This window comes from Pogoniulus pusillus, chromosome 10 (assembly GCF_015220805.1).
Source record: "Pogoniulus pusillus isolate bPogPus1 chromosome 10, bPogPus1.pri, whole genome shotgun sequence".
Taxonomy (NCBI): Eukaryota; Metazoa; Chordata; class Aves; order Piciformes; family Lybiidae; genus Pogoniulus; species Pogoniulus pusillus.
The window spans coordinates 38,470,650-38,483,330 of NC_087273.1; the positions used below are offsets into that span (position 1 = coordinate 38,470,650).

General features: G+C 48.4%; 1 long non-coding RNA gene across 1 annotated transcript; it reads left to right on the forward strand.

Annotated features, from left to right (window-relative positions):
* The first annotated feature begins 840 nt into the window (after nucleotides 1-840).
* Nucleotides 841-2,368, forward strand: LOC135179040 (uncharacterized). The gene is made up of 3 exons (XR_010303880.1): nucleotides 841-919; nucleotides 1,121-1,219; nucleotides 1,488-2,368. It is a non-coding gene; the product is annotated as an uncharacterized LOC135179040 (long non-coding RNA).
* Nucleotides 2,369-12,681: the final 10,313 nt, after the last annotated feature.

Consider the following 12,681-nt stretch of genomic DNA (forward strand, 5'->3'; position numbering starts at 1 on the left):
GTTGTGCCAGGACAGATTCAGGCTGGATGTTAGGAGGAAGTTGTTGGCAGAGAGAGTGATTGGCATTGGAATGGGCTGCCCAGAGTGGTGGTGGAGTTGCTGTCTCTTGATTCAAGAGAGATGTTGAGGTGCTGGATTGTGTCCAGAGAAGGGCGACAAAGCTGGTGAGGGGCCTGGAGCAGAGCCCTGTGAGGAGAGGCTGAGGGAGCTGGGAGTGTGCAGTCTGCAGCAGAGGAGGCTCAGGGCAGAGCTCATTGCTGTCTACTACTATCTGAAGGGAGGCTGTAGCCAGGTGGGGTTGGGCTCTGCTGCCAAACAACCAACAACAGAAGAAGGGGACACAGTCTCAAGTTGTGCCAGGACAGGTTCAGGCTGGATGTTAGGAGGAAGTTGTTGGCAGAGAGAGTGATTGGCACTGGAATGGGCTGCCCAGGGAGGTGGTGGAGTGGCTGTGGCTGGAGGTGTTCTTGCCAAGCCTGGCTGGGGCACTTAGTGCCATGGTCTGGTTGTTTGGGCAGGGCTGGGTGCTAGGTTGGGCTGGCTGAGCTTGGAGATCTCCTCTAACCTGCCTGATTCCATGATTCTAAGGAGATCTCCCATGTCCCACCCTAGCTGGAAAGCTTCTCCCATGTGCCAGGCTGGTTGGATGCTCTCTCCATGAGGTTTTGGGGTTCGATTGGTTTTGTTTCCCACCTGGCTGTTAGCCAAAGCTCTCCCTGCCCAGACCTGGTGGCGTTTGTTTGCCTTTCCCTCCTCCTGCCCCCACCCCCGCAGCACCTGAGGCCAATTGCAGTCTCCTCCCCCCCCGGGTGTGGCCACTTTGCCCTCCCTGCTCCCTGCCCCATATAAGCAGAGCAGGAGGAGCCCAGCCCCAAGCTGGGCCCATTGCGGGCCAAGGGATCCTCCGCCGGCATCCCAGGTGAGTGCGCACGGGCGAGCACCGGGGTGTGGTGGAGGGTTTCAAAGGCCGGGGGGCCTCGCTGGCCCCCCGGCTAGCTAGGGCCACCTTAGGGCTAGGCTGCTGACATCCACCTTTAGCTCACGGGTGATAAGTTTCTGCTTGTTGTGATTGAGGCTGAGCTTTGTCTGGGAGTTTGCAGCCTCGAAGGGTTTGCTTTAGGTTCTGCGGTGGATGCAGACATGGAGCAGGAGCAGAACTGGAGCTGGGAACCGACCAGGAGCAGCAGCTGGGAATGGAACTGGTAACGGAGCAGAAGCGGTAAGGTAGAGTGGGGAGGAGGAGGAAAGCAGCAGAGGCTGCCCGGGGGCAGGGGCAGAGCGGCGGCAGGACGGCAGAGGCTGCCCGGGGGCAGGGGCAGAGCGGCGGCAGGACGGCAGAGGCTGCCCGGGGGCAGGGGCAGAGCGGCGGCAGGACGGCAGAGGCTGCCCGGGGGCAGGGGCAGAGCGGCGGCAGGACGGCAGAGGCTGCCCGGGGCAGGCAGCAGGGGTTTGTCTGCTCGCTCTAACAGGAGGTTTGTGTTTTGCAGGGCTGGCTGGAGGAGCACAGGGGCCGGAGCTGCATTCAGCTGCCCGGGGGCAGGCAGCGCTGCCAGGACCCTGGCGCACACCCGCACAGGCTGTGCCGTGCCCCGGCAGGAGCTTTTGCAGCAGCTGCTCTCCGCTGCGGGTTCAGTGTCCTGCTGCAAGGAGGCTCTGCCTGCAGCTCAGAGCTGCCTTGCACCGTCTAAAGGGGCTCTCCAGGAAGGAGTCCCTCAGCCTGCTCTCAGCTCTCCTTCAGCTGCTGAAACGTAGCTCGAAGGTCTCCCTGGAGCCTTCTCCTCTCCAGGCTGAGCAGCCACAGCTCTCTCAGGCTGCCTTCACAGCAGAGCTTCTCCCACCCTCTGCTCATGTTTGTGGCCTGCTCTGGAAGCCCTCCAGCAGCTCCCTGGCTCCCTTGTGTTGGGGGTGCCCCAGAGCTGGCCACAGCAGTCCAGGCTGAGGTCTCCCCAAAGCAGAGGGGCAGATGTTTCACAAGCACAGACACCACAGGATGCCCAACGACCTTCCCACACTGCAGCTACAGGTTTCAGTCAGATCCTTTTAGTATCAAAGCTGAGAGACTTGAGGGCTAAGGCACCAGCAGCACTGTCCTGGAAGCCCAGTACTTGATTCTGGAGCACTGAATCATCACAGAACGATACACCTGCAAGTCTGAGTGCCCAAGAACATAAATGACACTTACCCAAATAGTCTTCACAACAATGATGCTGTTGTTTGGGCAAGAAGCTGTTTAAACATGAAATATGTTGTTCCCAGGGACACACATTAGTACATCTCATAATTACCCTCTCAAAAGTGTGGTTGGCAGATTTATCATCAAGATAATAACCTACTTCTTCAAGGAGCTCAGAGCTAATCATTTAATTAATACTAATAGTATTAATTAAGATGGTTAGATTATTGCATTATTCTTAGTGATGGAGATTGATCTCATCTTGCCTAATAGCCAATAGGTAAAAGGAGATGAAGGGTGATTTGTCTGATCTATCCTAAACACTGCTTTTGGGATTAAATAGTTTAGCTGATAGGACAAAAAGAAAGGTCTTCAAGTTGAACCAGGAGAGATTTAAGTGGGATATGAGCAAAAAAAAGTCACTAAAATGGCTTTCAAACATTGGAATAAGCTCCCCAGGGAGGTGATTGAATCCTGACCTCTGGGAGCATTTAAAATACATAGAGGTGTTGCACTGGGGGATGTGGTTTAGAATCAGTCTTGGAGGAGTTAGAGAATGGTTGGACTTCCCCTGCCACAGTTTGAGACTGTGTCCCCTTGTTCTATTGCTGCTTGCCTGGCAGAAGAGCCCAACCCCACCTGGCTACAGCCTCCTTTCAGGGAGTTGTAGACAGCAATGAGGTCCTCCCTGAGCCTCCTCTTCTCTAGGCTAAACAACCCCATCTGCCTCAGCATCTCCTCCAGGCCCCTCATCAGCCTTGTTGCCCTTCTCTGGACACCTTCCAGCACCTCAATATCTCTCTCAAATTGAGGGGCCCAGAACTGGACACAGCACTCCAGGGGTGGCCTGAGCAGTGCTGAGCACAGGGGCACAAGAACCTCCCTTGTCCTGCTGCCCACACTGCTCCTGAGCCAGCCCAGGATGCCATTGACTCTGCTGCCCACCTGGGCACACTGTTGCCTCATCTTCAGCTACTAACTACCAGCACCCCCAGGTTCCTTTCTGCCTGGTTGCTCTCAGTCACTCTGTCCCCAGTGTGTAGTGCTGCTTGGGGTTGTTGTGGCCAAAGTGCAGAACCCTGCACTTGGCCTTGTTCAGTCTCATCCCATTGGCCTCTGCCCACACATCCAGCCTGTCTAGGTCCCTACCTTCCAACAGATCAACACCTGCTCCTAGCTTGGTGTCATCTGCAAACTTACTGATGCAGTAACACAGAAACACAACAGCCCTCCTAGAAACCAGAGTCCCCAGGAGGGGCTCCCAACGACCCTTCCACCTTCTCCCCACTCCTCTACCTTACCCCAGACTTTACCTTACATTCAAGGTGAGTTTGGAGGGTCAGCCAGGGGGATTAGGAAGCAGAGGGATTAGTCAGACAGCAAGTTAGGTTAGAGAGAGAGGAGTGCAGCCCAAGAGCCAGAGAGCAACTCTGTTATCTATGTTTATGTTCTTATACATCTCAGCAAGCCTATGAGTGCAGCAGACATCACCTTTGTTTCCTTTTTACAGCCTGGAATCTAATTCTTCCTAGCAAAATATTGTAGCTAGGCTCATCCTAGCACACTCTTGTTGGCCTCTGATATTGGAGGCTAGACAAATCATCCCTCAAAACCAAACAAACCTCTTCAGGCTTGTTTATGAGCCGTGAAGGAAACATAAACCAAAGCAAATTCCTTTTCCCCTGGAAATAATATTTAAAATGTGGCTATGGGAAGGTTTGTTTTTTTTTTTTTTCTGACTGAAGGACTTCAGGACTGGAATAATTTATCTCCACAGCTATCCAGTCTCATGGCTTCATGGCTTTAAAGACTGAAAAGCAGCAAATGCCGTGCTTTTCACCTAGGGTGATATGATACATCACCTGGTGTAGTGCTTGAAGTTAATATCAGAGCAAAGCTATCATGCTTTATCCTTGCTGTATTTTCATCTTTGGAAGACTAAGATATACTAGCTAGGCTAAGATAAAGCCAAATGAAAAGTAAACAGCTTTTAGAGGACCAAAATCACACTGCCACGAGGCAGCTTGTGCCAGGCCGAGCTTTGTGGCAGAAGGGTGGTGAATGTGTCAGAGGTATCCACCCTGGGGATGCAATTCAAATCCATGAAGCCCTATGAGGAGAAGCTGAGGGAGCTGGGGGTGTTTATGCTGGAAGGCAGGGGGCTCGGGGTCACCAAAGATTCTGTTTTATGGTTGTTCATCAAGACTCAGTGCCCTGAAACTGTGACAGCTCTTGAACAATGGGGACGTGTGGACAGTGTGTCTCTCCCTGTGCTCAGTGCTGGTCAGGTCACACCTTGAGTGCTGTGTCCAGTTCTGGGCCCCTCAATTCAAGAGAGATGTTGAGATATTGGAATGTGTCCAGAGAATGGCAGCAAAGCTGGTAAGGGGCTTGGAGCACAGCCCTGTGAGGAGAGGCTGGGAGTGTGCGGCCTGCAGCAGAGGAGGCTCAGGGCAAAGCTCATTGCTGTCTACAACTACCTGAAGGGAGGTTGTAGCCAGGTGAGGTTGGGCTCTTCTCCCAAGCAACCAGCAACAGAAAAAGGGGACACAGCCTCAAGTTGTGCAAGGGGACGTCTAGGATGTTAGGAGGAAGTTCTTCACAGGAAGAGTGAATGGCATTAGAACTGGCTGCCCAGGGAGGTGGTGGAGTCGCCATCCCTGGGGGTGTTGAAGCAATGCCTGGCTGAGGCACTTAGTGCCATGGTCCAGTTGACTGGACAGGGCTGGGTGCTAGGTTGGCCTGGATGATCTTGGAGGTCTCTTCCAACCTGCTTGATTCTGTGAGGAAACTCACAGTGAAACTAAGCCATTTTCCCCTACCATAAGTTGGATTCTGTAAAAGAAATCCATTTCTCCCAGCAGCTTAAATACCTCCGATGGGGCTATGGATATAGTCCTTTGTATTTGTAGTGCCCTGTTAAGTGTGATTCTCTCCATCTAAGAACGCATCCAGGAGGAAAATTTGGTCACCAGATATTGAAATTGTTTTATTTTCCTTCTTGAAGGATGGAGTTGTAATGTCTCAACTTACTTGGTTCTTTAAGGCTGAAACCCCCAGAGGTCTAAAGCTCAGAGCTTTATTTAATGCATGGCAGTTTGTCGAGTGTGCTAAATGGGCAAAGTGATTCCTAACCAGGGAATAGAATGCAATTGGAGCCATGCAACCTTTCTGCTCTGACATACAATTCCCATTAAGTGACACTCACTCATGCATGCCCAGGTAAATTACATCAGAGCCAGATTTGGTAGGGGAGAAGGGATGAATTCTCCAGCCTGATACGATATGCAAATAAAGTTCTTCTGCTGTTGAGAAGTTATTGATAAGCAACATTTTTTCTGCAGACCTCAGCCATGGAATCACACAGCTGCAACTGGTCATAACTCTGAATAATATCCCAAGGAACAACAAATGCATGGGAGGGAATTGACAAGATTCAGCCACTGAAGCCATTGAAGAGTGTGCATGACTCAACCCCCACTAAATAAGGCAAGTCACATCCCCAGAAACAAAAACTCTAACCTCATTAAGCAAGTATAAAACTGTCTGAAGTGATGGAAAACCACTTTGCACTCCACCTAATAACACAACTGGAATCCACTTTGAGGGAAAATTGAAGCCAGAGCTCCTGCACAAATCGGGAAGACTGCAAACAAACAAAGCATTAAAGTAAAATGGGCCAAAAGAAGGCAACAATAAGAATCTGGAATATCCTGAGCAGAACACAAGAAGGCACTTAGAGAGGCAATCAGAACTAATGGTGACATTAGCTCTGTAAAGGAATATACACCCAAAGAGTCCCTGAAGCAATCTGTGCCAAATGAGGATGGCAACAGTGGAGCTGTGTATAGAAAAATAAGCACAGGATTACTATGGAATGAGGACAATGTTCAGAGGCTTTATGAAAGCCAAGACCTGAAACTTGGTTGTTGACCTGCAAGGAGCCCCCACACAATAGAAGTTTGGAGGGAGAATGGAAGATGAGAGTGTATTTAAATGACTTTTCCCTGGCATTGTCAGTTGGAAGAACAGCTGAGGAAGAAAAGAACTGCTCAAATTGACTGCAGTGAGTGGCTGGAGAGCAGCCCTGAGGAAAGGCACTTGGGGGTGCTGCTGGAGGAGAAGCTCAACAGGAGGCAGCAGTGTGCATTTGCAGCCCAGATACTGGACTGCAGCAGGAAAAGTGTGGCCAGCAGGGCCAGGGAGGTGATTCTCCCCCTCTGCTGCACTCTGGTGAGACCCCACCTGGAGTAATGCATCCAGCTCTGGAGTCCCCATTACAAGAGGGATATGGAGATGCTGGAGTGTGTCCAGAGAAGTGCCACGAGGATGCTCAGAGGGCTGCAGCAGCTCTGCTGAAAGGACAGACAGAGTTTGGGCTCCTCCCTGGGATGGGACAAGGAGCAACGGGTGTAAGTTGCAGCATATGAGGTTCCAGCTCAACACAAGGGGGAATTTCTTTACTGTAAGGGTCACAGAGCACTGGAACAGGCTCCCCAGAGAGGTTGAGGAGTCTCCTTCTCTGGAGACTTTGAAGGCCTGCCTGGGTGTGTTCTTCTGTGATCTGTGATAGATTGTGTGGTCCTGCTCTGGCAGGGGGATTGGACTTGATAATCTCCTTGGGTCCCTTCCAATCCCTAACATCCTGTGAGCCTGTGATCATAGAATCATAGAATCAAGCAGGTTGGAAGAGACCTCCAAGATCATCCACTCCAACCTATCCCCCAGCCATATCCAGTCAACTAGACCATGGCACTAAGTGCCTCATCCAGTCGTCGCTTGAACACCTCCAGGGATGGTGATGCCTAGATTGGGATTTCATCAGTCTTCTGCCTATAGATGTGATGTTCTTTTGACACAGCCATCTATTTCCTCAGCTCTTGAGCTTATCTTTTCCAAGTGCACACAGTTTTCTAGCAATTCAGAGATTCTTTGGTGCAAGTTTGTTGGCTCTTGGTGTCAAAAATCCCAGATTTTACTTAATTGATTTTCAAGACTGGAATAATTTTCTTTTTCCTTCCTTTTTTTCCTAACATGAAAGTTTAATATCCATTGTGTCACCACCAAACACTGCCATGGTCTAGTTGATAGGGCAGGGCTGGGTGCTAGGTTGGACTGATGATCTTGGAGATCTCTTCCAGTCTGGTTGATTCTATGAAAAGGGAGAGTGGAAATTAAAAGGAAGAAATTGGTTTGGTTGTCATTCACTCAGGAAGAGTGAAGCCTCTGAGGACAAAACACATTTTCTTTCTCATGGAAGCAGAACAGAGCTCTGCTCCGATAGATGGAAGGAAGGAAATGGGAAAAGGGAGGCTTCAGCAAGGGAATCTCAGCTGCAGTGCAGTGAGGTCATCAGCTGAAAACCTTTTTTCAGTTGAAGTTTCTAGGGAAAACAATGCAGGGAAAACACAGCATAGTGAAAATGAAGTGTTCTCTGTTGTTTCAAGCTGAAGTGCATGTTAAATGGTGTGCCTGTTTTAGTGCTGATAGCAGAAAATGCTGCCATTGAAGCTGATCCAGGCAAAGAAGCATAGGGGAAAACCCAACAAAACAAACCCCCAAGGTTCCTCACATTCTACCTAAGAGTATAATGCTATATGTGACCTTGGCCAGCTGCTAGGTGTCCACCCAGCCCCTTCCTCACTCCTGCTCCTCGACAAGGCTGGGACAAAAAGCTCCTGGTTTGAGCTAAGGGCACAGAGATGAGTTGTTGTTTGCTGTCAGAGGTGTTCCACCCCACACTCCTTACTCTGGGCCAAGTGGTGCAAGGAGGATGGGAATGGGAGTTGTGATGGTTTGGGTGTTACCCATCCCCCCCCTCCCCACTTTGGAAATCACCCAGACTAGACTCAGCCAGCTCTGGAAATTGAATGAAGCTTATTATTTACAGCTTAACTAAATATACAAGCAGATATTTACAGTATATATACAGCTATAGACAGAAATATACAAGGGAAAAGGTAATACAGAAACACAACAGCCCTCTCAGAAATCTGAGTCCCCAGGAGGGGCTCCCAACTGCCCTTCCACCTTCTCCCACCCCTCTTAACCTTACCCCAGTCCCAAGGAAGAATGGAGGTTCAGCCAGGGGGTTAGGAAGCAAAGTGGATTAATCAGAGAGGCCAGAGAGAAGTGCAGCTCAGGCAATGCCCCAAGCAGAAGTGCCTTATCTATGTTTGGATTCTTGTTCTTATACCTTTCAGCAAGCCTATGAATGAAGTAGACATAACCCTTGTTTTGTATGACTCTATTATTACTATTACTCTATGCTATTATTTTATTATTGCTGTTATTATTACTTTTATTATAATTAGTTGTAGTAGTAGTGATATTGTTGTTGTTGTTGTTGTTGTTATTATCTTCATTATAGAATCATAGAATGGTTTAGGTTGGAAGGGACCTCAAAGCTCAGCCAGTTCCAACCTCCCCCGTAGGCAGGGACACCTCCTACTCAAACAGGTTGCTCAGAGCCTCATCCAGCCTGGCCTTGAGCACCTCCAGGGAAGGAGCAGCCACCATTTTCCTGGGCAAAATCATCATCATTATTATTATCACTATTATCTTCATTATAGAATCACAGAATGGTCTAGGTTGGAAGGGACCTCAAAGCTCATCCAGTTCCAACCTCCCCCAGAGGCAGGGACACCTCCCACTGAAACAGGTCGCTCAGAGCCTCATCCAGCCTGGCCTTGAGCACCTCCAGGAAGGGAGCAGCCACAACCTCCCTGGGCAAAATCATCATCATCATTATTATCATCACTATTTCAACTAGGAGTCAGTGAGTCTTACCTTATAACAAAGCCTGAGTGCCAACATTTCCTCACCCCAAATGATGGATTTTCAGCAAGGTGACACAGGAAGCTGAGTTGGTTGCAGCCAATTCAGAACACACTGCCACCAACAAGTTCAGCCAGTTCCACTTCAATAATGTAAACACTAATTATCAGGCTCTCAGAAGAGCTAAATTGTGTTTTACTGATGACCTTGTTCTCATTTATAGACTCAGTGGCCTGGAGGCAGAAATTGTGCAGAGGAGGAGGGCTGCAAGTGAAGTGGACGTGGATGGAATGATGTAGCAAGCCAGAAGCACAGCTTCCCCCTGAGCTAGGTAAATCTATTAACATTTCTTTCATTTCCATATGTCTTCTGCAAAAGTTTGCTGCAATTTCCCAGAACAGGACTGTCTGCAATAAGTTGACATTTCAGTTGTGAGACCCAGCTCTTGGCAGTGAATTGCTGTAACCTACATCTACCTTGGTCAAAGCCTCTTCTTGGCTCTGACTCTCCGTCTTTCACATCAGCTGCCGTGTTTTGGAGGCTGTTCAATCAGTTTTGCTAGCAGACTTGTCACCTCAGGGATGCTTCCCAGGGCTCTACATCTGGTAGATTTTTGTTATCTGTCTTAATTATCCTTTTCCTTGAGAAATAATTCTTCAGAGTACTTCAGACTTACTGAAAAATACATGATAGAGTCCCAAGTTTTGCCAGGGGAGGTCTAGGCTGGGTGTTAGGAGGAAGTTGTTGACAGAGAGAGAGTGATTGGCATTGGAATGGGATGCCCAGGGAGGTGGTGGAGTCAGCATCCCTGGAGGTGTTGAAGAAAAACCTGGCTGAGGCACTTAGTGCCATGGTCTGGTTGATTGGCCAGGGCTGGGTGCTAGGTTGGACTGTGTGAGCTTGGAGCTCTCTGCCAACCTGATTGATTCTGTGATTCTATGAATCCTGAAGTAAAATAGTGAAGCCTCTGATCTGGATCCATTTCTCAGATCCTAACCAAGGGAAACTTGTCTGGAAATGAATTTTGCAGCCTCTACCTATGCCAATATCATAACCTGTGGATGCAATTAAGAAAGAACTTACTCTGTTCACAGAAATGACTGAATTATGCCTTCCACTGGGTTAGCTAACAGAAGCAGAGAGCACAAGGCAAAAGTTCTTTCTTTATTCCTCTACTGTTTGTTTTTTTTTTTTTCAAGTACATACTAATTCAGAGCTGTTTCCTTTAATTTAATTTAATATACTTTCTTTGGACAACTTCAGGAATCAGGAACTGTGTAAGAGTGAGAATGGAAGCAGATAGGAATCAGGAACTGTATGAGAGTGAGAATGGAAGCAGATATAAACAAGATTAAGTCCTACCCAGCACCTCAATTAATGCTGACCTGGAAAGAAATTTTCCCTCTGGCCAAAGCTGTGGCAGAAATCTTCTGGACAAATGCAAGGAGGAGTAGGTCAATAGTACAATGGAGGACTATTTTTCCCAGTTGGGATGTCTTTACTGGACATCATTCCAATATGTTGCCTTCAACAGTATTTAAGTCTCTATTGAAAGAATTAAAAGAGCAGATAAAAGTTATTCTTCTCACTGAACAAATGCAGCATATGCCTGAGCATAAAAGAAAGTCCCCATGCTGCTTCCAAACTACTTCCCTGACCTGAAGGATTGTTTCCAGGCAGAATGAGAGGATAATTCTCCCTCTGAGTCCTCTCATTCCGTGGTCTCTCTGCAGGGACTTCCAATAAAAGAAGCAAATTATTGTAGTGTTTTCTGTGAAGTTGAAACTTATCTTGTGCCTACCTACTAGGAGGCACAGCAATCAATTCAGCTCACTAAGAGCAGCTAGCAGCACTAGTAGCTGTTCAACAGCAATCAATTAACTTAGAGAAGAAGAGGGAGTTCCTACAGCTCCATACAACTTCAGGAGGGTTTTGTCTCCTTGGAAATGTCCAGTGGGGGACACTTAAGTAAACTGAAAAAGCTCTAGAAGTTAAAAGCTCTAAGTTCTCAGTGAAGAGCTGTGGCTGCTGATTTCCAGTTCTCTTAGGCAAGGATGTCACTGAATTTCAAACCAGTGCACACTTAGATCTGTGCACAGCAATAGCCTTTTTGTGTGATCAATTGCTCCCAAATGTAAGCAGTGGCTGCTGGCAGCTGGAGGCTAACCACTACAGGGGATGGAAACACAACTGATTTATTGTCTTGGTAATAGTTGTTGCTTGCTTGCAGCTCCGATCTGCAGTCTTGCAGAGAAATGACTGAGGCTCATTGTAGTCTGCAAGTTATTATAGGATCAATCATAGAATGGTTTAGGTTGGAAGGGACCTCAAAGCTCATCCAGTTCCAATCATAGGCAGGGACACTTCCCACTAGAACAGGTCACTCAAGTACTCATCCAAACTGCCCTTGAACACCTCCTGGAAGGTTGTGGGTGACAGAATCATAGATTGTGATTGAAGATCACATTCGGTGATTCTGTCATCCACAACCTCCCTGAGCAACCTGTGCCAGTGTCTCCCCACCCTCACTGCAAACAGCTTCTTCCTAACATCCAGCTTCAATCTCCCCTCTGCCAGTTTAAACCTCTTACTCCTCGTCGTGTCATTACAAGACCTTGTCACTCCCCAGCCTTCCTGTTGGTCCCCTTCAGATACTGGAAGGCCACTGTACGGTCTCCTCAAAACCTTCTCTTCTCCAGGCTGAAGAACCCCAACCCTTGTAGCCTGTCTGCATAGCAGAGCTGCTCCAGCCCTCGTGGACCTTCTCCCTTATTGCTCACCCATATGGAGATAAATGATGTCACTGGGGAGATGTGGTGAGTTAAGAAACTTCTCCCCCCAATTTACCAGGCCAGCTCAGATGTCTTGGAAGCAAGATCAAGCTCTATATACAACCAAGTCAAATTTACAAGCATATATATACAAATTAGATATAATACAGAAATCCAAATTCCCTCCCAGACAGAGAACATGCCCAGGAGGAACTCCAAGCCATCCTCTCTCTCTCCTCCTCTTTCTCAGCCAGAAAACAAAACAACCAGCAAAGCTTACTTTGTTACCTGGAAATGTTAGCCAGGCTTAGTGGGAAAGATCAGAGAGAAGACATCCAATGCTCAGGAATGAACAAGACAAAAGAGAGCAGATTGTTTACAACTTGTTGTGGCTTTTCAGTGTTTGAAGTGGGCTACAAGAAAGCTGGGGAGGTATTTTCAATCATAGAATCAACTAGGCTGGAAGAGACCTCAAAGATCATCCTCTTTAGGATATCAGGTAGTGAGGGACTTTGGGGAATGGAACATAGCTAGAAATGGGTAGATTCAGACTGGATGTTAGGAAGTTCTTCACCATGAGGGTGGTGAGACCCTGCATGATGGTTTGGGTTGCCCAGGGTGGTGGTGGATACCTCATCCCTGGAGGTGTTTAAGGCCAGGCTGGATGAGGCTCTGGCCAGGCTGATCTAATGTGAGGGATACAGTATCACAGTATCACAGTATCACCAAGGTTGGAAGAGACCTCACAGATCATCAAGTCCAACCCTTTACCACAGTGCCCAAGGCTAGACCATGGCACCAAGTGCCACATCCAACCTTGCCTTGAACTGCCCCAGGGACGACGACTCCACCACCTCCCCAGGCAGCCCATTCCAGTGCCTAATGACTCTCTCAGTGAAGAACTTTCTCCTCACCTCGAGCCGAAATTTCCCCTGGCGCAGCCTGAGGCTGTGTCCTCTT